This window comes from Aythya fuligula, chromosome 5 (genome assembly GCF_009819795.1).
Source record: "Aythya fuligula isolate bAytFul2 chromosome 5, bAytFul2.pri, whole genome shotgun sequence".
Taxonomy (NCBI): domain Eukaryota; kingdom Metazoa; phylum Chordata; class Aves; order Anseriformes; family Anatidae; genus Aythya; species Aythya fuligula.
The window spans coordinates 27,941,256-27,967,230 of NC_045563.1; the positions used below are offsets into that span (position 1 = coordinate 27,941,256).

The 25,975-nt window shown below is 39.5% G+C and overlaps 1 protein-coding gene across 16 annotated transcripts in view; it reads left to right on the forward strand.

Annotated features, from left to right (window-relative positions):
- Positions 1-25,975, forward strand: part of NRXN3 (neurexin 3) — a 978,580-nt gene that overhangs the window by 695,445 nt on the left and 257,160 nt on the right. The window lies entirely within an intron of this gene.

Here is a 25,975-nt window from a genome sequence, read left to right on the forward strand (position 1 = left end):
TTTGGAAATCAGCCTAAACAGGAATATATCCCACCAGGCTTACTATTTAGTTTTTGTAGCAACTTGTTTAATGGTTTCTTTCATTAAATAATATTTTGCTGTTGGACTCCTGGAAATAAGGAGTTGAGATCCTCCATGCATAGGAAATAAGTTGTTGGGACTAGACTGAAGAAGCAGTAAATACAAACCAAAGGCATTCAGCAAGCACCAAACATATTCCACTGGCAAGCTGCAGGTGTTCAGCAGCATGTCATCTGTGTATCAAGTAGTCTTAACATATTCATCGGGTGATACATATTGATTAGGAAGCTGCTTATTTGCCAGTACGGTGACATGTGCATCTCAGTAAGAACCCTCAGAAGGTTCAGTCCCATTCTAATTTTCACCAATGTGAAAGTAGTGTGACTTTGAATTTAGCAGTAGTACTCCAAAATCACAGGAATACTCTGACTTTGAAAAGTGACCATCTGCAGGAATGTGTTTTTTTTCCCATTGGTAAAATGGACAATATATCCTTTAAGTTCTTCTGATGTGTCTGATCATTGTGGTTAAACCATGCTTTACCTTACCACATCAGGTGGCTGTGCCTGATATACTTAGCAGTGACTGAATGAAACTTACATGATGTGGCCTGTTGATGTACAGTGCCTGTGGCGTGTTGATGTACAGATTTGCATGTGACATCTTCCTTTTCACGGGATGCGCCTCAATTTCTCAGTGCAGTGCTGAAGGAAAGTAGTACTCAGGGAAGTTGTCTTAACTGCAATAACTGAATTGAACATTGTGGAATCAAAGAAACCCTTAAAATCCATCACATTGTACATTCAGTTTATCCCTGAGCTTCCATTCAATAAGACGTCTCAGTTGCTCTTGACCAACCTAATCCATAGTCCTGAGTGATACCTGATCTCAGCGATCAAAGAGTACAGTTGGAGATGTTGCGGCAACTCTTTGCTAACCAAGAAAGAACCTGCTCTTCTCACCAGAAAAGAGGGTAATTAACTAAGAAGTAAAAACTGAGTAAGGATCATAAGACTTAGCCCATAGTAGAATTGTTCTCTTAATGCTGATTACATGTGGTTGTATAACTATAGCATAATTGCTTTTCAGTGTTTAAATATTATTTTTCAAGGTGTTGTGTATCTGCAACGTTCCAATATAGTTATCCTTAATATTGCTGGGAAGATGTAAGATCAGCTGCCATCTACCTCTTGGCATTTCGTATGTGTCCTGATCGGGCAACAATTTTTGTGTCTGCTGTTGGTAATTGAGTCACACTTGATAAAGTGCACTGTTTTATTTGCTGGCCGTCATCAGATATGGGTGGACTTGAGGTGTGGCAGTACTAAAGATACAGTCTATGTCCCTAAAAAACCGTGTGTGTGTTTCCTGTTTTTTAAAGGTGAAATAAGTGCTTTAAAAGTTGCTGGGGATGTAAGGAGGAAGCAGTAACATGTTTAATGGAGTATATGAGAACATAAGGTAGGGCTTTGCATCAGCAGCCTTTGCAGGCTAAGGAATTCTGGAGTTGCTATTCTGGAGTTCAGATTTATTAGTGAGATTATATGAAAGAAGACAGTCATGAACGGAGCTGGATACTGCTTTGTGTTTAGTCTGTGGATGAATGGAAGTTTTTCACTAGTTTTAATCCAACATCTTCAACTCTTCAGGTGTCTGTGTCCTGCTTGATGGAAGTAAGATGTCTTGTAGTTTTAGGCTGTGTGGTTTGTACCTCATCAGTATTTAGGTAGCTGCACAGCTTGTGAATTTGCTTTGTTTGTGTGTGTTGGTTTTGTTTGTTTTCCCTCTGGGTTTTCTCACAATAGGTAGTCTTGCGCTGGGAGGGGGCATCTCCTTTTAGCTGCTGCTGCAAAGGAATTCACTAAGGTCTTGGCATTTGCACTCCGATGTTAGAGAGCAAGAAGAAAAGACTGGGAAAGCACCCAATCACTAAGACCTTTAGAATCAGGCTATATTTTCTGAGCAGCTGTCGATGGAGTGTGTGTAAGATTATTATTGTTTGCAGAAGCTTTATTGATCTTGGCTTTGAAGCCCAGAAATCTGTTTACAGCAGCCTATAACAATGAGTGGCTACTTCTTTTGCTGAAGGTTAGCACACTATGTTTGTTTAATTGAATTGAAATGGCTTTATGTTGTCTAAATGTCAGTGTTAATGAATTTTCAAGTGATTCTAGATTCTCCTAGTTGGATAAAAATATATAGATAGAAAGCAATATGTTATAGGGGGGTGCTATCCACTTCATTAAAACAAGGTAAACGTAGATCTGAAGAGAAACATTGCCTTTGAGACATTTGACTATGGGGAGGTCCCTTGGGGTTTTCAAATCTGTGTTTTGGGGTTTTGTTTTCTACATTTTGTGTATATGTATCATTATTTTTTTTTTTTTCAAAACAATGGAAGGAAAAGAAGAAATGCATTAGGTCAGAAGTGGAACCTTTGTAATATCCAGTTTTTCTGGAAAATCACTTGATGGAGGGACGATCCTCCCATAGTGAAATAGAAATCCATCCATTTATATCTTCTCAAATGCAACAAGAGAGCTGGGAGCTTGCAGAACTGCTTGGCTGCAGTGAGTTCTTCAGTGGGCTGCTGTGGGCTTTTTCCCTTCTAGCTTCCTTGTTCTGAAACCAGCTTGCTGAGTTCACTGTCGAGGCTTATTGCATAGCTTTCTCTTTGGCTTACTATTTGTCAGGTAAATGTAGTATGTGCTACTGAGTGTACAGTGAGCTTAACCCACAAGTGTTAATCTAGAAGCAGAGTTCACTTAAACATATGTATTTGTGGGTCAGGGTATTTGCTTTGCAGCCATGTTTTTCATCTAAATGTATTGACAGGCTTTCTTAAAGATACTTTCATTTTGTCACAATCTAATTAATACAGTCCCATGTTTATAAAACACTAATGGTCCAGGACACTGCTGTACATCTGAAGAACAGACTCTGTGGCACTCCTTTCCCCAAATACTTCAGCATGTGCTTGAGTGTCTGTAATGTGTTATCTATTTATAAATGGATCAGGTTGTTGTTGAACTAAATGTTGCATAAACACAGCAGGAAAAAATTCTCTGTATAGTGTTATGCCTCCTGTACTTTACCCACTGTGAAGCAATTTTCTGTTAGGGACTTTTTCCATTTCAGTATCCCCTCCTGTGGATACTGGGCAGTTACACAGAGTAGAGACCAGTGACTGCAGTTCACAAGGGACTACTGACCGCTGCACCTGCCTCTCAAATTTTAGGCTGCTTTCACGTTCTGTGCCCCCACTCCAACCTACACGTGTACAGGAGACCACAGAATTGCAAACTCAAAGGGAAAATGGACACTGGATAAAGCGTAGTATGCTTTAATATATGCAAGAAACTGAAATATATAATACTGATGCAGCAAATTTATCTTTTTCAGCCCAACACCATGAATGCGCACTAACTTTTTTTTTTCTGAGAATTGCCATGAATTTCCCACACCGTTTGAGAGCTCGCACAGCAGTGGTGTTCCCCAAGGAATGTGAAGTTATACACATCATTGCTCTTTGTCAGGGCTTTCAATTCTCACAGTGCTCTTGAGAAAGTTTGTTCATGAAACAGGTTCATCATCTATTAAATGTGATCACCAGGGAATGGTTGATAATATACAATTAAGAGAGAGCTGAGCACAGAATATCCTGAGCAGCTGTATCCCTCTGGCTAAAATCTACTATTAGCAGATGCTACTTAAAGGTGGGAGAAACACTAGCAGTCAAAGATGATAAAACCAGAAAGATTCTTTGAGCTCTTCTATATCAATGTAGTCTTCATCAGAGCTCTGCAAATATTTGTTCTGTTATACCTTAGATAACTCCATCATGAAGACTAATGCTACAAGAAGAAAATAAATTAGCCTATTGGAGATCCCTTCCAAACATTCAAGGTCCTGTTTCATAGCCTTTGACCTCAATAGGTTTTGGATCAAACTAAGACTGTAGCTCCCACGCTATTGTGACTTGCATGTCTAGAACTTAAAGGGATGGAAAAGCACTGAGTTTCAATTTGCATGTTCAAAATGCAGTATGTACAAGGAAAGTGCAAATGTGACAGAGGCTTACCTTTTTTTACCTTAATGAAGGCTTAACTGAGAAACAGTAAGTGCCTCTTCTTATTGTGTTGAAGATCTGTGAAAGATCTGCAGGTCTGTTTGTCATGAGCAGGAACAGAACCCTACTTGGGTAGAGAAGGAAGGTCATGATAGGACGCATCCTAGATAGCTTAGAGCTATATTTAGTTTTGATTTCAAGCTTTTACACCTGTTTGTGGTAAATATGTTAGTAAATACAACACTACATTGTTACCGGAAACAAGGAAGTCTTTGTTTTTAATTCTGGGTGTTCTTGCAGGTGATGTAATTACATTTGCATTGAGAGTTGAAGAGAATGCTCTTTAGGAATACTCATTTTTAAGACTGGGATTCGGCATTCTAACAGATCAGTTGGCTTTCAACTGCTCATTCTATAATGCATGAAAATGTATTATTAATTACATCTATCACTTTCCCTTGGTGGATCTCCAAATTGCAAGATTTTTTTAATTTTTTTTTTGTTGACATTCCCAGCAAAGGACCCCAGGGTAAGCTCCAAAGGATGCTTGTGCTATTAAAGTCTTGGTCTGACCAAGATAGGAATATAGGAAACACTCCTGCTTTTTCTCTAGCATGTACATGCAAAGCTCCACCGCTTTTTAAGTAAGCTAGAGCTAATGTAGTTCCTCTGTTAGATGTAAGCTTGAGGATTTTCTCAGCTGGGGAGAGTATCACTCATCTTCAAGTCAGCATACTGCAGGAGCTCCCTGCTTGCCTTGGAGGTTCCATATGCTGTCTGTTGCTCCAGGAGAAACCCAAAGCTCTCAGCTCATGCCTTGTCAGGCCAAAAGAAGCCTTTCACTGCTGCATGGTTGATTGTTCTAGTCATGTCTGAAAACTAGAGGGGAAACTCAGAATAATTTACATGGTCGCAGAAAGCTTCTATCAAATGGAATGACACTTGGCGTGTCTTTCTTCCCACCTTAGATACACAAATACTTAGCTCAGAAAGTATGTGTAATGTATTCAAATGGTTGAACATGCTATTTACTACTGTTATTGGTAATAAGATTCCTGCATGTTATGGTAATAACCTTATTCGTAAACCAATTTTAGATGATTTGTATTAAATGTGATCTCTTGTGGTTTTCCTAAAGAGGGAAATGTTTCCAAATGATTTTTTTTTTTTGTCCCCATAATCCAATGATATACACAGAAGTGGTCTGTCGTCCCTTAGAGACTTAAAAAATAGAGCTTGACCAGCAGAAGGAAATTGCCCTAACCATGTGGAAAATGTAGGTTTACATTTTATTTCACTGTCACAAAGCTCTATGGCCTGAAATCTTTTCTTCAGTTATTCCATCGTCTCTATTTCTGCAGTTTGGGCAAAAGATGAGATTTAGATACTACCATCCTGGGTGAAAAATAGGACGGTAGCAAAAGTTTTTGTGTTTGGAAAACTTCTAGGTTTGGGCTTCAGAAAGAGCCATGTAGACAACTCTGGTTATATTAGAGATGTATGAATTTAATGTCTTGCATACATCCCACCAATTAATTTTCTGTTCTGATTTGGAAACCATTTTGTTGTTCTCCAGTGAAAAATCTCTGTGAATGAGTCCAAGAGGAAAACTTTGAGTTAAAATACATTTCTGTTTGGCAACAGCTAATTAGATGTTCCTGACCGTTCTGCTGCAGGGCTCTGCGGCATAGTTTCCAGTTCACTGCACTTCTGTACGCACCCTTTCTTCCCTTGATCAGCATATTTTTGACTGTAATTTTTGTAATTGTTGTGTAGCTCATAGCTTCTACTAATTCGTATGCAGAGACTGCACTTGTAGGATAACGTAACAGGCATCCATGTGGTAAGATCCATGTGCACTGCCTCAGCAGAAAACCACCTCAGGGCTCCTGGTCCCAGCTGCAGGGAGCAGAGGTTAGGGGTCTGCATTGGTGAAGTAATAGCCCCTGAATCTTACGGGGCAAGTATTTTGCTGTTGTGTGTCTGCATTTTGTGTGGTGTCATTTCACCCCCGCCCAGTTTCTGTTGAGTGCCTTTTTCAGAAGGAGGAGGAGGAGGAGAAAACAAACACATACTGTTAACAGCATCATGATGTTTGTATTTTAAGCAAATACAGACCTCTATAAGCATCAAATGACTACATCAGCTTTGCTTACATTTCTTGTGCCACTGGTAGGTCAGGATAAATCTTGCTGTCTTTGTGAGATGTAGCTGCTTCTGAGCAAGGTTAGAGAGCAGCAGAGGTCCTATTGAATGTGTTTGTGAGGAAAAGACTTAAGAAAGCATGACAGTGATTTTGCATCTTCTATTTTCAATAGTTGTCGTTCTTAATTGTTTCTTACTAGGGACTCTTCCTTGTAAGTTGAATTCCATGAAAAGGGATTTGTTACCTCTATTATTGGTGCTTCTCCTCAGAAGCTGTAACTCTGATATCAGAATAGGCTTCTAGCAAAATGACTGAGATATTGTAAGGAGCAGATGTCGTTCTCTGGCTTTCTGACTTTGGACTATTTCTTTTTCTCATAGCAATGAAAAGCTTACAACTTGGAAACAGAAACAAATCTGACAGCAGTAGGGTTCTCTGCAGACCACTTTTACATGGCCTGTATTGGACTCCTAGGCCACTTCTGGGATCCCTATCCTGGGTCTGGGAATCCTGAATTCTTTCTGTACTGTGTCACTGGCTTTGTGGTGCTTGGTATGTTGTGTGGGGCTAAAGATGTGCTGTGCTTCTGCCATTGCTGATATAATCTACTGGGAATTGAAGGTTTTTCTGGACGTGTGGAATGCTGAGAACTCTTATCCCTGACTGTCAAATGAAGATATTTATTTTTCCTAAGCACTGAAATACATGAAAAATGCGTATCAGTTGCAGAGTGTTATGATTATAGGTTGAAAATAATCATCACAGTTCATAAAGATAGTGCCATGCAGGTGCTCTTCATAAAGAAGTGGAAGGTGAGCTCCCAGGGTATGTCAGAATTCACTTAAACAGAAAGTGGCTGAGTGAGGAGGTTGCTGAACCTGTATGGAAGGAAAGCTTTGTGGGGGTGCTACAATTTGCCCCCCAGCGGTAGGTAGATTGGGTGCCTGGAATCAATGCAAGCAGATCGCAAAAGGAAATCATATTTTTTTTGTCTGTTGTGAGTTAGCTGTCAATGACCTTATTGAAGGCTTGCATGTGTACACATCTGTGATGGCGTACATCTTGAAAAAAACTGTATTATAAGATCTCATTATCATGTTCTCCTGATAATTGTTTTCTGAGTAGGAAGGAGAGAGAAAAACACTTTGTTTAAATTATAAGGTCAGGTCCGTTTCTAAACATGCTTTTTATTACAGACTCCTGGGAGTCATTTACTGCCCTTTAATTAATAGTTTTAGGCTATTTCTTTGTGTGCCAACATAGATTTGAAAAGGAATGTATTATTTCCTCTTCCCTTTAATTTCAAATGAGATGTTACTTACTGTTTAGGAAGGCTCGTGTCTCTGGGGATATTAGTACAAAGCATGCCTTTTCCCAAGCTATAAATTTGAATGGCATATGTTTGTCAAGTCACCCTGTAGTAATGTTTTACACCTGTCACATGCTTACTATTACCAACAAAAGCACACCCTTTGCACGAAGTACTTTTAAAAAGTTTATTTCTTAAAAAAAAGGTTGTTGCAGGTTGTTGCTTAGAGGTAAGATGCTGGTTTTCTTCTTCCATATGGAAAAATATGAATAGAGAGTAATTCTTCCCAATTCTGATCTTTGTGTTTAGCCTGGAGTTCTGTGCTCTGTAGGACAGAGGGAAAACTGCTTCCCTACAGCTAATGAGAAGGCAGAGCAAGTACTACTCCATGACGTTTCATTAACCCTTATTGGCTTAGTGCTGTGGCTGCAGACCAGAGGCAAAGGCTGCTGTATCTGAGATCCATTTGGCAGCTCTCATTATTGCTCTTGACTCTGCTCATCTTCTTGGCAGCCCTACCTGGGGTAGCCAGGAGGGGAAAACAATTCAAAGGTGAACTTTAGTTCCCAGCCCTAGCAATTCATGACTCACTCGCAGTGGTATTGGAGGCAGTGCAGTTAAAACCTTTGTGGGCTTTTTCTCCTTATGATAAACCTGTGAGCAGATGTCCTTAATACAGAGCTGTGTCAACTGAGAAAAATTTCAGTGGTTCTAAATGTACTAGCAAAGAAAAACCTTTAAAATCTCTACAATGTGCCCTTGTGTGCTCTGCATCCTTTAGAAGCAGTTGATGAGTTTAAATCCACGTTCACTGGTACTTTCAATGTGTTTTGGCACTCTGACAAACTATTTAAAACTTTTGTGTTTTCACAGCTAATTATATTTCCTTCCTGGCAGCATTAGAGGCAACAGCATCAAACCAAAGGAGATGCTTACATAGAAATATATACATAAAACTCCTTAAAGCACATTTCTTTTGAACTGATGTGTGGGAAATAGTACAGAACCACAAAGTAGACTCAATATTAAGAAATATTGAAATAACAGGATGCAACAATATCCACCTGTCAGAAAGGCAAGTGTTAGTCTTTGTTGATAAAAGTCACGCTTCATGATGACTTCAGTCTTTTCTGTCTTCTCTGAATCAGGCAGTCTGGTTCACTTAATGTGATTAAATTTCCCTAGGTGATGCATCAAGAAGACTTTTTTTTCTTTTTGTCTTTAGATACAGAATGGGTAGCTCTCTTTCTGCAGTAGTGGGTATATCAGCTTATCGGTGTAAGGGAAGGGGAAGTAGAACAGGAGTTAATGCAAAGCAGTTGCCTGATAGGGCAACTGATTTAAAATCTATGAAATCTCCATTAGGAGGTTTATTGGGGGCAAACAGTCAATCGTAGTGTATTGCATCATTTGCTAATGCTGCCTGCTGTTTATTTGCTTGCCTCTTGCTAGAAGAGTTTGTGTCCCAAGTAATGGAGCGTTCTTCTATCACCACCTCTCTGTGCACCCTGTAAAGATGGAAGCATTTCTCTTCTCCACTTTGCAGAAAGGGAGAGGGAGGCTCTGAAACTCACCTGCTGTCCTAGAACAAGCCAGCAGCAAACCCAGGAACATAGCCCATGTACCAAGCTCCTTATCTGCTGAACTTCCAGAGGGAGGCAGCAATTGCAGCTAGCCCCTTCCCAGCGTGCAAGGGTATGTGCCTGTGTGTGGAAGAGCTGAGGAGATAATGTTAGAGAAGGAATTGATTAGGAGCAATTTGCCAGGGGAAGGGAGCTGTACTGTGAGCTGTCAGCAAGTAATGAAGCAAGGATGCCAATTGACAGGTGGACCAAAGACTTTTCAGTAGGAGGGAGGAGGAAATCGGTTCCAGGATGCAATTGCTCTAATTGAGGCTGTGAAGAGATAAATGGATAAAGTTTGCAACAGCTGGAGGCTGCACTGAAGGAAAACTTTGAGGGTTTGTTATCCTCTCAGGAGGTCTTTTAGTCACCATGGTGATGCCTCTGGCAGACATCAGCAGGGGTGGGCGGGGAGGGGGGGGACAGTAAAACCAAACCCAATGTCAAACAAAAGCCCCCAAGCAAAAGGTTCCGGGTATGTGGGGGAGGGGTGTGGAGAAATAAATATTGGTGGTGATGTGCTTCGAACTGGCACTGTAAGCACACGTCTAACGGTGCCGGGATGCCATGGTTACAAGCTCTGTGTAAAAATGTCAGCAGTTACACAGCAGTGCGTGTTGGACACCAGGAGCAGAGGTGTGGGCACCAGGTTTTCAGGGCCCATAGGTGCTTCTGCAGGACAATTTCTGTGTGTCCACTGGAAAAAAAAATGAAAACTTTTCATGTATGAAAATCACAGTAAATTTAATGGTTGGCATAGGTATTAAGAAGGATGGTCACATGAAGGTCAGCTTCAGAACCACAAGGGAGCAAGCATTGTGTCTCACTGTTGGCAAGAAGCAGACTATTTTCTTACAGCAGCAAGCGCTGCACAGTAGTTGGTTGGGCCATTGAAGGACTTAGCTGGAAGGAAGTACTTCGACTAGAGAGAGCTGATCAATTCTTTTACTTTTTGTTTTCAATTCTCAGCTACTTCTTCATTTCTCCCAATACCACCACACCCCAGTTTCTTCTCATGACTGCTGCCTGTTTATTTTTGGTGTTGCTTTGGAAGTTTATCTCAGTACTCACTACATGCATCTTTCAAACACTCTTTAAATGGGCTATATGTATACTATACAGCTTCTTAAAATCTTGTCAGTTACTCCTTCTAGTTCTGGATAATTTATGTAAGAATATGGGTAACTCCACCCTTTTTTGCTTACAGACTTTTATCTGTTTTTCTTGGCAAATTTAACTAGGTTAATAATTTGAATTCAAGTGAATGAATGGAAATGCATGCTTTTCAGATGTCTATGTTTCAACATTATTGATGGATACCTTGGTGTTGACAAGATTATTTGCTTGTATAGGGGTGGCTGGTAAAAGATCAGGATCCTCTTGGCCAGCACTGAACAAACCAATGAGTAATCTTAGTTGTTGCATAGGAGCTGGTACTCTGGAATGTCGAAATGGAGGCAAACGAATGTAGTAAGAAACACAAGGAAAATCAAAGGAATAATGGGAGCTGCAGTAATAGGTTTGTGTGCCTGGAAGCAAGAAGAACTTTATTTCAGAGTGCTGGAAAGGATGTAATTTCAGAGAGCAATACCTCTGGATTGTATTGCAGTAGTCTCTAGAGAGTCTAATCAGTGACCAACCTTACATGATATGCACATGTAACTAGGAACTTAATGACACTGTTCCATCTGATTAAATGCTACTTACCCTAGCCGTCGTTTCATAACTCGCTTCTCATGGGTCTTGAAGATGTACATCACGGGAGAAGAGTTGGAGGAAATAATGTTGGGATTTGTCTTCCTTTCTGCATGCAATGGGTAGCATGGAAGGAGGAATAAACACGAGTGCAAAAATGTATGATGATGACGTTGTTGAGGTAAAAATGAGTTTTGCTATCTGATCAAAGGAAGCTACTTCTTTAGCTTTTCCCCATGTAATGAAAAGGTTTATAACAATATGCTTGCTGTATGTAAAATGAAGCATTTCAGTTGTATATTACTTAATGAATCTATATGTAAATATATATATTATATATAAATCTATATATAAATATAGGTTATAAATCTATGCATCTGAAATTAAGGGTTAAGTGATAATAAGATGATGGAAATCGCTGGAGGAGTTGGGCTCAATTATCCTTGTGGGGTCTCTTCTAACTTGTGATATTCTCTGGTTCTAAATTCATGCTTTCCCATAAACTTCTTAAGCAAGGTGCTGTTAAAAGGTGTGTGGAAGGGAAGTGAATGGCTCTTATGTTGTGTTTTTTTTTTTTTTTTTTTTTTTTTGTTACATGGGCATCAGGAGTTTACAACTGCTGTGGGACCTGAAACTTGTGCTTTTGGGAGTTTATATGGCAAACTTCTGCTTTATTTCTTTTTGTGCTGCCATTATGTTGTTGTTTTTATGGTTTATCTTGATTCCTTTGTTTCTACAAAATTAATCTTAAGTCATGTCAGAAAAATCCAATGTTTTTTTTGTTACTAATGTTCTTGAGATTGCTAACTTGTTTAACCAGCAGTTAAGAGAGTTGCCATTTTGTGAGTCATTGCTGACTGAACACAGAAATGTCATAGCTGCTCAATAGCTGGATTGCTTTATTTTCAGTGAGGACACAAATAAGACCAAGTTATTCACTAGTTATTCACACACCAAGTTATTCACTACAAGACCAAGACATCCACTAGCACGCGAGCTGCGTTTGTTCTTCTGTAAAGCATTTTTTATATATGCTGGGGTAGTTTAGCCCTAACCACAGCAGTGCAAATTATCTCACACGAGGCAGTCTTAAACTTTTTTACAGCGTATACCCACTTGACTTAACTCAGAAGATAGGACTCTATATCTTTTGCATTTTTTGTTTGGTTTCTAGGGTTTTTCCACTGGATGGTCTAGCTGCCATGTAAATCATTTCCTCCTCCTTGACTGTGATAAGAATTGGTTACCGACAGTCTATGCCTAATGCCAAAATAACCAGAAAAATGTCTATTATACTCTTTCACTGTGTGGGGGATACATCTGCTCTTGCAGTGTTTTGTGAAGATTTCCTTGAAAGAGAGAGATCTGTTTCACTCACTTGTGGAATATGTTAGAGAAGAATGCAACTGATGGAGGAATTTCTTATATGTTCTGTAATAGATAGAAAACTTCATTAGCAGCAACTTCAGGTTTCAAATAATTATTTTCCCCTAGTATTTCCTCATTAGGTTACAGAAGGTATTGTATTTGAGTAAGAGTTAAGGTGCAAGTAGATGCTGTCTTAAGTACTGCAACTGGGCATGTTTTCATTCATAATTAAATGTATTTGCATTTTCAAGTCATGGACCAAATATGAATTGCTCTAGACTGACATTTGTTGCAATGTCAGAATGTCACTCCCTTTCCTCGTGTTTTTGACTTCATTGTTCTGCTGTGCCAATTATTGTGCTCTTTTCTATCCAGCATTTTATGACTTTACTGGAGGATCAAATGGAGAGAAAAGGCAGAGAGTCCTGTTTATATTTAAACCATTTTAAGATTTAGCAAAAGTGATAGGGAAACTGTAGGTAAAAAGAAATGAAATAATGCCTAAACATAACGAGTAACTCAAAGTTTGCCCTGTATGGAAGATACCTCTTGGAATTGTCGGTGAGCCTTTGAACAAATTAGAATAAGGCCATATAACAGCCTATACTTCTGAGGTCAGTGAAAGAAAATGGGCTTTTTCTTGAGTTTACTTTTTGTTGTTGCATCCTGATGGTTTTAGTAGTACTGAAGGGAAGATACAGTTGTCAGAACGACATGTTAGAAGGACTTCCCTGAAGAAACCACAGCTCCCACAGGCTTTGTGAGCATCTTGTAACAACAGTCTCTTTTGGAAAAGCAAAAACAATCCTGTAGTAATCTTATTCCCTGCTAAAGGTAGAACAAAGCTGTGAGTTGGATCTGGAGAAGAACGCCTAAATCTGAAGAGCCAGTCTATAGCTCCAAGTCTACTACATGACAGAGACCATTTGACTTGGTCACAATGAAGGAGAAAACATTAGATTAATTAACTGGGTTTCTAGGCACGTTCCCACCATAAGGAAGCAATTGCCTGGGGAAGCTACGGAATGTCCTTCGTTTGGCATATTCAAAACATAACTGGACAAGTTCTTGAGGATCCTGATCTTGTCAGCCCTGCTTTGAGTTGGAGAAGAGGGGAACAGTGTGACTTTGAGAGGTTCCTTCCAATTATTCTACAGTTCTTTGCTTCTAGGCAATTGTAGGAAATAAGCCGATGTGATCTTTGTGTTCAATAGACGCAAGAAGTTATGGTTCCTGATGGTTGAGCCATCAGTTACTCAGCGTTGCCAATTTAACTTCAATGCAAGGTGCAGTTCTTGGAAGTTACTCTTCATCTTGGGCCAAATTCTGTTTGTTATATTGTATTCAGAAGGATGTTTCTAAAAAATTAAATGTAAGTCATCTGAAGTTTAAAAACCTAGGGTTTATTTAAATAATAATAATTTTTAAATCTGTCTACTTTTCTCACTCTCCGAAGAAGTCAAAGATGTAAGTGATTGTGCTATTTGCATTCTCTCTAGCTGTCACCTGTAGGGCTCTGGAGGATGCAATTGCTGCAGTTTGAGGAAGAATGAGTGACCCTTAACATGGGGCTTAAGGGGCATTCCAGGCCTAGAGATGAAAGGATGAAGAAAAAATCCTCTGTATTATTGAAGCGTGTGAAAGGCATGAAAGAGTGAGAGGTAGATCAATAGTTTGCATTTACAGTGCAGGAGAGAAAAAAAAGATATACTGGGATTTACTTTTCCAGCTTACTTGAGAGAGATTTCTTCAGCTTCCACGCACACACATCATCTTTAGGAAGAACAGAACTGGGGTTTCTGAAGAATTGTATGCCTTTGGCATCCTGTAAGGTGTACCAAAAGTGCACTCTTCTCCACGCTACCTGCCAAAGAAATGATCTATCAACTAAATGCTTTACTGGGACTGTAGCTGGCATTTGACAATCAAGCTATACTAAAATATCGAGGGTCAGTGCTCAAAGAGATGGAGATGAAGATGCTCTTGAAAGATATGAATGAAGGAAATCTTCATCAATTAGAGTAGGGGGTGAGGTTAAGAGGATGTATTCTATCCATTTTAGCTGTTTCCTTAGCCTTATTCATTTAAATTTGCTATCTAAAACCTCTTAGTAATACCTGTTAAATGCCATATGGTTAACTGAGTCCCTGCTCCCTGTCTAAGTAGGTGTTTGCATAGCAGCTGTAAGTAGTCTACCATAGTACTATGTGGTGATGGGGTGCATTGCTTTTTAATACAATGACAGGTTCATTTCAAAGGCAAGCAGTTAAATTCCTCCTGATAATTTATATAAACCCTCTTCAAGAATAGGACATGCCAGGGCATTTAAGATCAAACGCTGTATACAGGTGCAAAAATGTAGCGTTAAAGCATAATTTAAAATTTGTAAGAGATTACAATAGCCTTCTCTGTGAGAATGTTATGGATATTATCTGTAATATTCATAGAAACTTATTGCTTCTGTGCCTGAAGTCACCTAATACTTTCAAAATGAAGTGTAGGGAAATTGCTGTGATCATTAGATCAATGCAGGCAGCCCACAGCCCTTTCAATAAAATGTCTCACACAAATGAGTATATTGTGCCATGCTACTGAAGGCCATGCACTCTGGGTCTCTGAGATGATGATGCATTTTATAGTCTAGTTTTTAACTGCTGATTTCCTGACAATATACTTGCCTCAGATGAACTTTTGGAGAGTGGCTGAATATCAAAGCCATAAGAGCCTGTGGTAGCCTCTGCCTGGGGTAAGAAGTGTTGGCTTCTTGTGGGCAAACGTGCCTTGTGCGATTTGTCTGGTGATGTTTCTCATGGCAGTGGGAATATCTTGGTCAGCCGGTGCTGTTGAGGCTGTGTGTTACATGAGGAGTTGGACTCAGTGATCGTTATGAGTCCCTTCCAACTCAGGATATTCCATGGTTCCTGTATTGGCCTGCTCCTCCAGATGAGGCCCAGGTGCAGCTTTGCCATTGAGTCCCATGTTAGGAGCTGTTGCTGCTTGTAGCTGTAAGACGTAGGCCACTCAAGTCTGGTGCAAAAACTGTGATGTCTGGAGAAGCTGCTTTCTAGTAGAATGATGAAAGAGGTGTGGGGTGGCAGTGCTTTTCTGCTAAACTTCGTATTTTGCCTTGAAAGAAGGGTAGCCAGGCATGGGAGATTAGATGTCTCCCTTGAGTGATATTACGATTGTAATGGGGATGGCAGAGGATGCCGGGAAAGAACTGATACCAAAGACAAAGCAAACTGGCTGAGGGGAAGAAAGTCCTGGGTCAAGGTGAGTGAGTTATTCAGAACCACTGTGCTTTTTCTCTCCTCAGCTGACTGTCTTCAGATACAGTTGTTCTTGAATGATCACAATCAGTATATCAAAATAAACGCTTTAGAGAGTAAGGTAAAAGGAGTTGCTGGCAAGACTGTAAATCCTCTCATGGAACAAATGATAACTCAGCTCAAGAGCCCTTTTGTCCTGGGAGTATGGGAAGGATATAAATTCTCTGAAAGTATCTGTCAGTCGGAATTGCTCTGCATTCATCATGCCAGCCCTCTGCATCATTCATGAATGTCATAAGAGACTAAAGAATTGGCACTTCATGGTGAGAATGATTAAACAACCATTACACTTGTCTTTTACTTTGGCACAGTACCTTTTAAACAGATCGCCTGTATAAAGCTTACACCAGTACACTTCTTGTAACGATGACTGTCCTTTCATGGTGGTGAGAAGAGAAGAAAACTAAGAAAAGTTGCGTTATCATTTATGGAGGGGTTTGTATGCTGTACTATTAGTTCTGGATTGTTTTGTTTTTGCATTCCCGCTATGTGACCTTGGGGGGAAGGTTAGAGAGTCTTTGGGAAGGTAAGCTTCTAAACAGGTATTTTTTCTCATCCCTGGCCTTCCGGTAGTTGTAATGGATAATGATGTATTTGGGGTGAGGTGAAAAAGCTCAGAATTCCTAGTGTAGGTTTTCTTGGCAGACCAAAACAGCCCCACTTAATTCTAAAGGACTAGTCTGTGTTTACAGTAATAAGTAGCAAAAGAGTAGGTTTTCAGAATGAAACTTGCTATTTTTATAGCATGCTTCTGAAATGCTTGTGGCCAGCAGGTTAGAGTAGCTTTGCTGCAGACTTGGTGTGTGATTTAGTCACCTTCTGTGGCTCTGGGGAGTATCTAGTAGCTAGTATTTGGAGTCTAACCCATTTCCACATTCAACCCTGAAAGTTTGGGCTTTGGTCTCCTGCTGTGGAGACCATAAATGTAAACTGTATTTACTGTTTTTTTCTACATAGACTATAGAAATGTGAATGCGTGTTTCAGGAAGAAAAAAGAATTACTTACTCTTACTGAGTGGCCAGTTTAAAACAAGCAAAACCTTGTATTCTGTATGTTATCTCTTCTAAACATGAGGTGAGTAAATGAAAGTGAGAGAACAGTGCTTGTGTTTGTATTTATTTTTTTTTTCCTGATAGTTCATTTGTTTTAATGCCATAAGCCATAGCTTAAGGATCAAAACTAGAGAGAATTTATTTTAGGGAAGAACTGAACGGGCTGGGATCAGTAATAGCACTCTAGCCTCCATCCATTCTGAGCTGTCTAGGCCATCTTGTTACCATTCAGATTCTGAAAAACTATTTTAGTTAACTAACATCCCTGTTCTCACTCCAGGCCCCAAATGTGCTATGAATCCTACTGTGCTTTTGTCTGCTAACAGTAGTCTCTGAGTTAAGTTCCTCTGGCATGCTGCCTTCTGGGCTTCTCCAAGGACATTCTCTCTGTGGGCTGTTTTATCAGGAAATGCCAAGAAATAAGAAACCACATCCAGATTCCAGTTTCTCTTTGGCAGATGAATGCAACTAAGAAATTCTTGCATCTGCTTTTACTGAATTTAGTTACCATTGCCCCGATGAAGTTTCTCACCAGGTGGCAGGTAACATTCTCTCCCTGATATCTGCGCTCCCAAACCTGTCCTGCAAGGGTCACAGTAACTGGGCACTGTTCTCTGGGCACTTACACTCAGCTATTTTCATATTTCAGTTGGAGGATTTTTAACTTTTTTTGACTGCTTCTGGTGCATTTTGGTTTTAAGACTTTTGTCTTCCTCTAATGCAAGTTCTGTATTTGTTACAAGCAGTACATGTTTTTTGTAAGATGTTTTTGTTTTTCTGTGGTGCATAGAGAAGTCCTGGAGGGATTGTCCTTGTGGACCTCTTTTAGATTGATGTCTGTCATATGTCTGCCTAAAGATGTGGGGGCTGAAATTGATGATTCAACTGAAAGACAGGACTTGAGGGCTGAGGCTGGTGGTACGATAACACTCTACGAGGCAAGGTTGACACTGAGAGGATAGATAAAGGGACAGATCACTGTGTCTTCCAGTACAAGAACTAGGGAACATCTATTTATCAAGAGCAAGTATGAAAAATGAAGGTGATTCTTCACTTAATAGAGTAACAGGCTGGAAGGGACCTTAGAAAGTCTCTACTTCAAACCCCTGCTCGGAGCAGGGTCAGCTATGAGGTCAGATCAGATTGCTTGGGGTTTCATGTAGTCAGATATTGAGAACTCCATGCATGGAGGCTCTCAAATCTCCTTGAATGACCTGTTTGACTGTGTATCTGTCTTTGTGAGGAGGAAAAAAAAAACAACACTTTTAATCCCGTGAAGTCGGAATCTCTTATTTCAAACTATGTCCATTGCTGCTTGTTCTCAAGTTATTCATCAGTGAAGGCCATGGCTTTTGTCTTCTCATTAACTTCTGTGCAAGTGCTGTGAGATTGCCCTTAGGTCCCCTTGAAGTTGTCTTCTCCAAGATGAGTAAGCCCAATTCCTTTGGTCTTTCCTAACAGGCCAGACACTTCAGTCTCCTGTGACAGTATTTGTGGCCCTCCAGTGAACTCACTTCAGTTTGTCAATGTCTGTTTGTGTTAGGGTCCCCAAAATTGGATGCATTACTCCAGATATGGTCTAACAAACACTGAATAAAGAGGAATAATCACTTGAACTGCTGGCTGCGGTCCTCTCAATGCAGCTTAGGATGCTGCCAGTTGCCTTTGCTAAAGCACATGGCTGGCTGTTCAGCTAGCTGAATCAGTGACAGTTAAGTATGTGAAGCTGAAGGTTTGTAAGCCATTATTGTGAATGCAAAACTTCTAAATGCTTTCAAGGGGAGACTTGATAAGTACCTGGAAATTAGGTCTGTTTGGAATTACTGTATAAATGAACCATATAAGGCTGAGGCAGTGTCTAAAAGGGCTCACAGTCTGGGTGTGTACTTTAAGGAAGTAACGCTTGCTCTGTTCTCTGTTTTCCCTGGGTGTCCACTTAAGGTCAGTGATAAAGATATGACAATGAATTAGTTAACACGTTCATTTTATGTAAATGAAAATACTAACAAAGAATATTTCCTGGCTGTAATCTGTTATGTTTAAGTTGGTACGTCTTCGGTAATCTTGGGCATACTTGAGTTAGCAGCTAATCCCTAAATTCCTTCCAAAATAGCAAATATCCCCGATGTGCCCTATCACTAACTCAGATTAGAGGGAAAAATTGATATTTTCTGTGTGCTGGATTTAGGGAAATTCATGGTTCAAGTGTGAACTTGAATCTTGGACTGACTGGTAGTTCTAGGAACACTCCCTTCCTCTTTCCCTTTTTTTTCGTCCAATCTTTTTAATGCAGTGTAACTAATGAGAAGCAGCATACTGTCTGATCTGATTGTTGGCTGATGCACACATACGGGGAGGAAAGTGACTCGTATTAATTTGCTGTCATTGAAAAAGACAGACAAACAAAGAAGGCATGATCCAAATTGCTGCTTCCATATTGAGTTAGTCTTGCAGATATCCTAACTCCTTTTTGCGTAGAATAAGCTTCTTCATATTTTATAGGTGGAAAGGAATTGCAGTTTCATAAAAAACAACGTATGTTTTCTGAGGAGGGAGAAGAAAATATCATTCAATCTGCATCTCAGAAGATTGTCAAGAGAAAAAGTGTCCTGAAATGAAAAAGAGCTACTTCATAAGAAGTCTTTTTAAGCACAGATGCTTGTTTTTGGGGGGATTAGACAGGAAGCTTTGTGTTCTTCAGGGCCTTATATTTTTTTATTCTTAGGCAGTTTAAAACTCTTGATTAAATAAATGGACATTTCAGCAGTCATGTCATAAAATGTATCAGGTCTGTCTCTGTTTTCTCCCAAGAAGGATCCTGTGAAGGAATAATCAAGTCAGATAATGATGGCCAGCTCCCCTGTAAACTTTGCTAAAGCACCTCCCTTTAGTTCTTTATTATTAAGAAGGTGTTAAGGGTGGCTGATGTTTTTGCAAATATGGAAGGACAGAGGGAAGGGGGTTGGCAAGCTTCTTGGTATTAGTGCTGTTATTTTCTTACTTGAATCCTAAAACCATTTATGAATCTTAAATTCAGTCAACCTGCTTCTTGACTTTTTTTTTTTTTACCCCCTCAGTCCTTAATTAGTTTGATAATGGTACCTGTATACAGTGTGTGTAGTGGATAGCACCCACAGGAATAATTTTTAAATGTTTATCACAAAAACTGGAAATAGGAAACACATAATAGGTCTTCTCTAGACAATACAGATCTTCCAGCACACTTAGAGTTGACCCAGTTCTGGTGATTTCCAGTTATGAAGTCAGTCAAATCCATGCTATTCAGGAGTTTATTGCAAAATTAGGTAAGGATTTTACCTGTTTTAATCACTGTTAATCTTAATAGATATGGACACTCATTATCTGTCCTCAAAACATTCTTTTACCATTCTTTTAATTTTTTACTCCTAAGAAATTAATTTGGAGGAAACTCAGAGTTGCACAGTTGCACGGCCTATTTGATGTGCCAGAAGGAAAAAGCTGGAAAAACAATTGTCAGAAGCTTTATTTTTAATCAGTCTGTGTATATTTTTCCTGAAGAGAGCAGCTAGTGCAAATAAGATGTTGAACTGAATAAAGCCATGAAGAGCTATGCCATTCTTTTCCTGTCTGTGAACTGAGTGGTCAAATACGCAGTTTGCCTTAAGCTGTGAATATCTGGGAGAGACCTGAATCTTTGGGGGTAGTAATCAGGTTAATCTGATTTACCTTTACTTATTACTTTTATTTTTATTTGAAACACTCAAAACTGTTGGGCAAAGACCTGGACGCTAATTTGAGATTTTCATTCACAGCTATTTCAGTCAAAACCTCTACTCTATTTGATCAGAGATTTCTATTAATCTGAACATAAATTGTTTTACAACTCTCCCTTGTTGTTTTGTTCATCTCCACTTGCTAGGGCAGAATAGTTCTCTCCACCTTGTTTTTTTGGGAGCTGTGTTTTTTTTTCATTACATGACCACCTAACATTTACTGCTGCAGGAAGCATTATCTCCTTATTGAGTTTCAGCAGTTTTGTGTCTGAACTTTTCTCGCCTGCTTTCATGCCAGAATTCTAACTTGCATTCCTTTACTAATGCCTTAATTATTAGCAAACATGGTAGGACCTTTATAGTTACATATGAAGTACCATAGGTGCCTCATCAGAAAAAAAAAAATTGAAAAATAAACTATCAGGAAATATAGTAGGACCATGAAGTAGTCACAAAAAGGAAAAAAAAAAAAAAAAAATCCCCCCAAAAACATAGCAATAGGGTAAGAAAAATAATAGGGTTATTTTGTTTTTATACTTCAGTCTGACTTCTAAAATTGTGTATCTTCCATTTCTTCCCTTATTAAGGAAAGTAAAAATAGTCTTCCAGTCCTTTTACCCAAATGTGAAGTAACACTATGTATTTAGAATCCTATGCAGAACAAAGACAATAACTGAGAGAAAGGCACATGCAGTGTCTCGTGTTATTTTAGGTAGAGAGATGTTACCATGATAAATAAACCGAAATATCATTATGGTGAATTACCACCATGAGCAGGAGACTTCTGGCTGCATGAGCGGCAGGGGGTGCAGAGCACCGGTATGGTAGGAGGCTGTGAACTGCCCTGCGCTAGTCACAGCTGGCTCTGACGTGGGTGAAAACAGCCCACCGCATGCTAGAACTTCAACTGATCAGAGAAGCATGTAATGCCACTGCTCAGAAATGGTCAAGAACGGATGATAGCTGCTAGCGATAGTTAACACAGGAGGTGGCACGTGAGGAAGCATGAAAGGGGGAACAGAAGAAGGATCAGGAAAAGGCACATGCAAGCAGATATGGCTGGGGACATGCTGGGAACTTCTTGGAAACTGGCTCTCTGTGCCAGATGACATGTGCCTTTGAGGGCACTGCAGCCTGGGGTAGTGACATCCCTTAAGGAATGGGGCCCCTGGGATCCTGTGTGAGAACATGCACGCTGCTGAGGAACTCAGTGAGGCCTGTGGACAATCACGTGCAGGGGCATGCCTGGGGCCTACAGGGGACCTGTGCAGGAACAGCTATGTCCCTGAGGGACTGGGGTCTGGTGGAAAACCCATGCTAGCACACAGAAAATAAACAAGAAGTGGGGAATGGCAGAAAAACTTCCATGCGTCAACCCTGATCTCCTGCACTGTCTCTGCGGAGGGCAGGGAGGATAAGGAGCCAAGTGTCATATGCTGGGAAGTTCAGACTAGGAAGGGGATGGTTGATGGTGGGGTGCAGGTCAGGCAGACGAGGGGGAGGAAAGGTATTTTCCTGAGTGTTTGTTTAATTGTTTATTGTCTTTATTTCCCTGTGCCTGAATAAAAACAAAAGTTTGTTAGCTGTCAGTATAACAATGTGAGATTACCTCAGTTCAGATTGTTTAGTCAATATTGTCATGAAGGAATGTGGGATTCTGGTCATAAATTTTTGTTCTTTTAACTCAGACCTGGTTAAAAGCTACAATCGTTACCTGAGATCCTTATTAATTTTCATGTTAAAGGTGCTTTTTGGTTTTAAAAGTCTGAACTGTGCAGCTCACAGTACATTAAACTCATCCCAGTCCAGAGTTGCTGTTGTAAACTATGTCTATGTGTTCGTGGGCTGTAATATCTGTCAGACATGATATTTTCCTGGCCACAGTGAAGAATAGTTTGAGTGTAGCCAAGACAAAATGGGCTGTTGATAAAATGACTTTGTAGATGCAAATAGAGAATGTTTTTATTTAACAGCAGGAGATTTGCAGAATCCCTAAGGGACAAAAGAAGTTGTATCTTGTGTAAATGTGGCAGACTTGTTCTCTACTGCTTGACAGGATTAGTTCTAGGCAAGATGGAGCTGCTGCAGTTCTTCAGCATTGATTGAAGGATACTCTTCCTTAAGATAGATTTTGAGGACTTTGGGCAATGATTAGAAAAAATGATAACTGATTTAAAATTATAGATGGTGGTGCCAACTTCAAGTAAATGTTTCTTAGCACAACTCACTGTGAGGTTTTACTTGCTGTGGCTTATAACATTGTTGATAACTTTTCTGTTAGGAATTTTCTGTGATGAGGATTTTGCCTTAAACTATTTTGTTTTGACTGGAACTAAATAATCTAACAGTTCTGTCCATGAATGTAGCTAACAAAATGCACAACTTCCCTAAGCTAAGTAGTCAGGCTCTGAACAGCAGCTTTGTCACATGTATTGTGACATGTCGGTCTCTAATTTTTTACATCTCTAAATACCAAAGTTATAGTAGTCAACTGCCATTTTGCTAAACTTTATTTTTATGAGAAATTGCAGTCTTATGTACACTAAACGGGTAGTGGTGTCCTAGTAGCTTAAATCTCTACAGTGTTTCCTTACCATATATTTCTTGGCTTCTCTGAGCTCCAAATTCTGCATGCAGCATCCCAGTAAAGCAGCTGAACATATTCTGCTCCTGTTTGTTTTCGCACATTTGTACAGTAAAGGTGGCCCAGGGCACTGTGAGAAGTGGGATTTCTCACAGTTGAGGAGGAAAATCATTTTTGTGCACTTGTATCTTTTGTTGTATTTACAAAGTGTGGGTAATATAGTGGAAGTAGTGAAACACTAGCAATAAATGCCACGGAATTAATAGTCCCTCAGAATTCCTTGTTTCCAGGGCATGGTTGGGGTTGTTTATTAAGTTAGTTATGCAACTAAGCCTTGAACAATGAGGAAAACCTAGACATCCAGTAGCTGCTCGTTAACAGTGTCCTATCCATCATCAGTCTTAAATAGAAATTGTCATGGGAGGAAGAGAAATTCTACTTTTTAATCTTGTTCGGTTCTCTTAAGTTTCAAACTCTGAGAATGATCGCATGGCAGCTGCTGTCAAACAGGAGCACTCAAGTCAAATGTTTGTTTGGATTTTTGTTTGCTTTTCTAATATGATCGCTTTGTAGTAGTAATTCCAATTATTCTTCCTCTTCAATTTTTAGTTAACATCTGCACCTTGTGTTTTTAGATAGGAGTGACTATTCTGTTTATACTTCAGGAGGAAAGCTAATTTATTGGTATGAAGTTAACATGACATGGATTTCAACACAGAGCAACTTGTATCCTGTATAGCCTCAAAGTGGAAGGAATTGAAAGGGGCACTTACATACACAACAAATAATAGTACATTCAGCTATGCACAGGTGAACCAACCAGCCCATCTATTATTATGCAGGTAATTTTGACCTGTACAATAAAGAAACAACTGCTGGCCATCAGGCTTCCGTTAAAAGGTTAGTTTAGGTAGTGATCTCTTGGTGGTTTCATTTGATGGAGTTTTGTGCATACATGTAAACCCAAAGTACTGAATTTCTTCAAGTTAAGCCTAGAAACAAAAGCTGTGTTTTGTGAGGGAAAAATGAGCTCTGTTAAGCAGTTAAGTCCCATGACAGGCCTATGAAGACATAATTGGTTCTAATTGGAGCTCACAGGAGCTCTGACATGCTCTACCTGCAGCCAAATGGCTCTTAGGCAATGAAATCATCTGTCTTTATAAATAGCGAAGAACTCTCTTCCAAGTTTGTCTTGCCTTTTTTTTTTTTTTTTTCTTTTTAACTGGTTATCAGGCCCTTTATAGGGGAAGCGGGGAGGTGGTAGTAGAAGGAAACCAACCAAACTTGCAGTTCAAGTGAGAATAGTTTTGGAAAGCAGGTTTTAATCCATTAAGTCATTAACAATACGTAAACTCATCTTGCTTTACTTAACATGCTGATGTGTCTTGCTTTAATCTGTAATGAAATACACACAGCTTTCAGAACAAGCTAATTACTGAAGGAAGATATTTGTAATGTAGTTTATAGTGGGCAGTTTGTATTCCCAACTATGGTGAAAGCCATAGATAATTCAATACGCAGTCACTGCTAACATTGCTAACTTGAAGAGTTTACATATATAGTTGGGGATGTGTTTAAAAGCAAAGAAACTAAAACATACTCTACATATTTTGCAAGTCATGCGTCTTCATCTTGATGAGCAGTTAGAGTTCAGTCTGTAGAATTAACCTTTCTGAAACTGAAATGATGCATGCTCAAAGTTCCAGTATGTCAGTGTGGTTTTCTGTTAACTCACACTTAAAAGTGAAATTTCCTACTTAACTCTGATTTCAGACATCAGTTTGAATTTACTGAGTGTGTGTTCTGGTGGGTATGCGGAGACCTGGAAGATAGGGAACATGGATGCGTTTTCACTCTTATCATTGAGTCAGCTGCTTATAAATCATTTCCCTTCTATGTGCCTGAGTTTTTGCTGTCTTGGTAATATGTGCTGAGAGGAAGCTTCTTAAACTAGGGTGAAGGGTATCAATTATTTCCACTAATATGTACTATTCAGTTGGAATTCAGGTCATGAAGAGCTTTACTGGAGCTGCAGCTTTGTAGGCAAGTGTTGAAGTGACCCATATAAGATTCAACCTGTTTCTTTATCTAGTTATGCTTATTCTTCTCAGGGTTATTTGATACACGTTGCTGGTTGGTATACGTGGGGGGAGAAATAGCATTAGTTGTAGTTTCACTCAGACTGGAAAATGTACCGCGTTGTCCTGTGCTGTCCACAGATGTTGCATCCCTGGTGCTGAAATGGGAACTGGATATTTTTGCTTATTATTTTGTAGCTTGTGACCTGTTGTAATAGTACTTAGAAACTCAGGTACAGTAAGTTGCTGAGGCACTGAGATGTATTCCTGACTTGCCTGTAGATTTGGATCTGGAATGGCAATTTTAATCACATTTTCCAAGAAGCTCAGAGGCTGTTTTGATGAGTTATAAAAATCCTGCTCCTAACTTTGAGTGTTGAGTACAAGTGAGAAAGTGGTCTCTGAACACTTCTGCTTCTCAGCTTATTCATCTGTGATGGTAAATTTCTCACTGGTGTGTCTGTCTAACTGAGCTGAGATGGCCCTTGTAAATGTGAGAGGACAGCATTCGGGTTTGGAGAGGTTTGGTATTGTCCTTCTTAAAAAAAAAAAAAAAAAAAAAAAAAAAAAAGTCAGGGAACAAATTTCCAAACAAATTATGCTGGAGATGCGTGTACTAGATTTCCAAAAGTCTTAAGCGGTGTTGAAAAAAATAGTCTCCCACTGTGAGGAGTCTTGAACTGAAGACAAGGTAAGCCTCAAAGAGGCCAAGTATTTCCTCTGAATACCCAAATAAGACTGAGTCCTATATCCCATGCTTCTGAAATAGATATTTGATTGGTTGCTTTTTGGTGTTTCTCTCTTCTTTACACTCTTCCCCCCCTGTCCCCTGGAAAAAAAAAAAAAAAAAAAAAAAAAAAAGCATTATGTTATCTGGCATTGTCTGGGATGATATTAAGCATTAATGAAATCATTCATTCTTGATAAGCGTTTCACTTATCTTTAT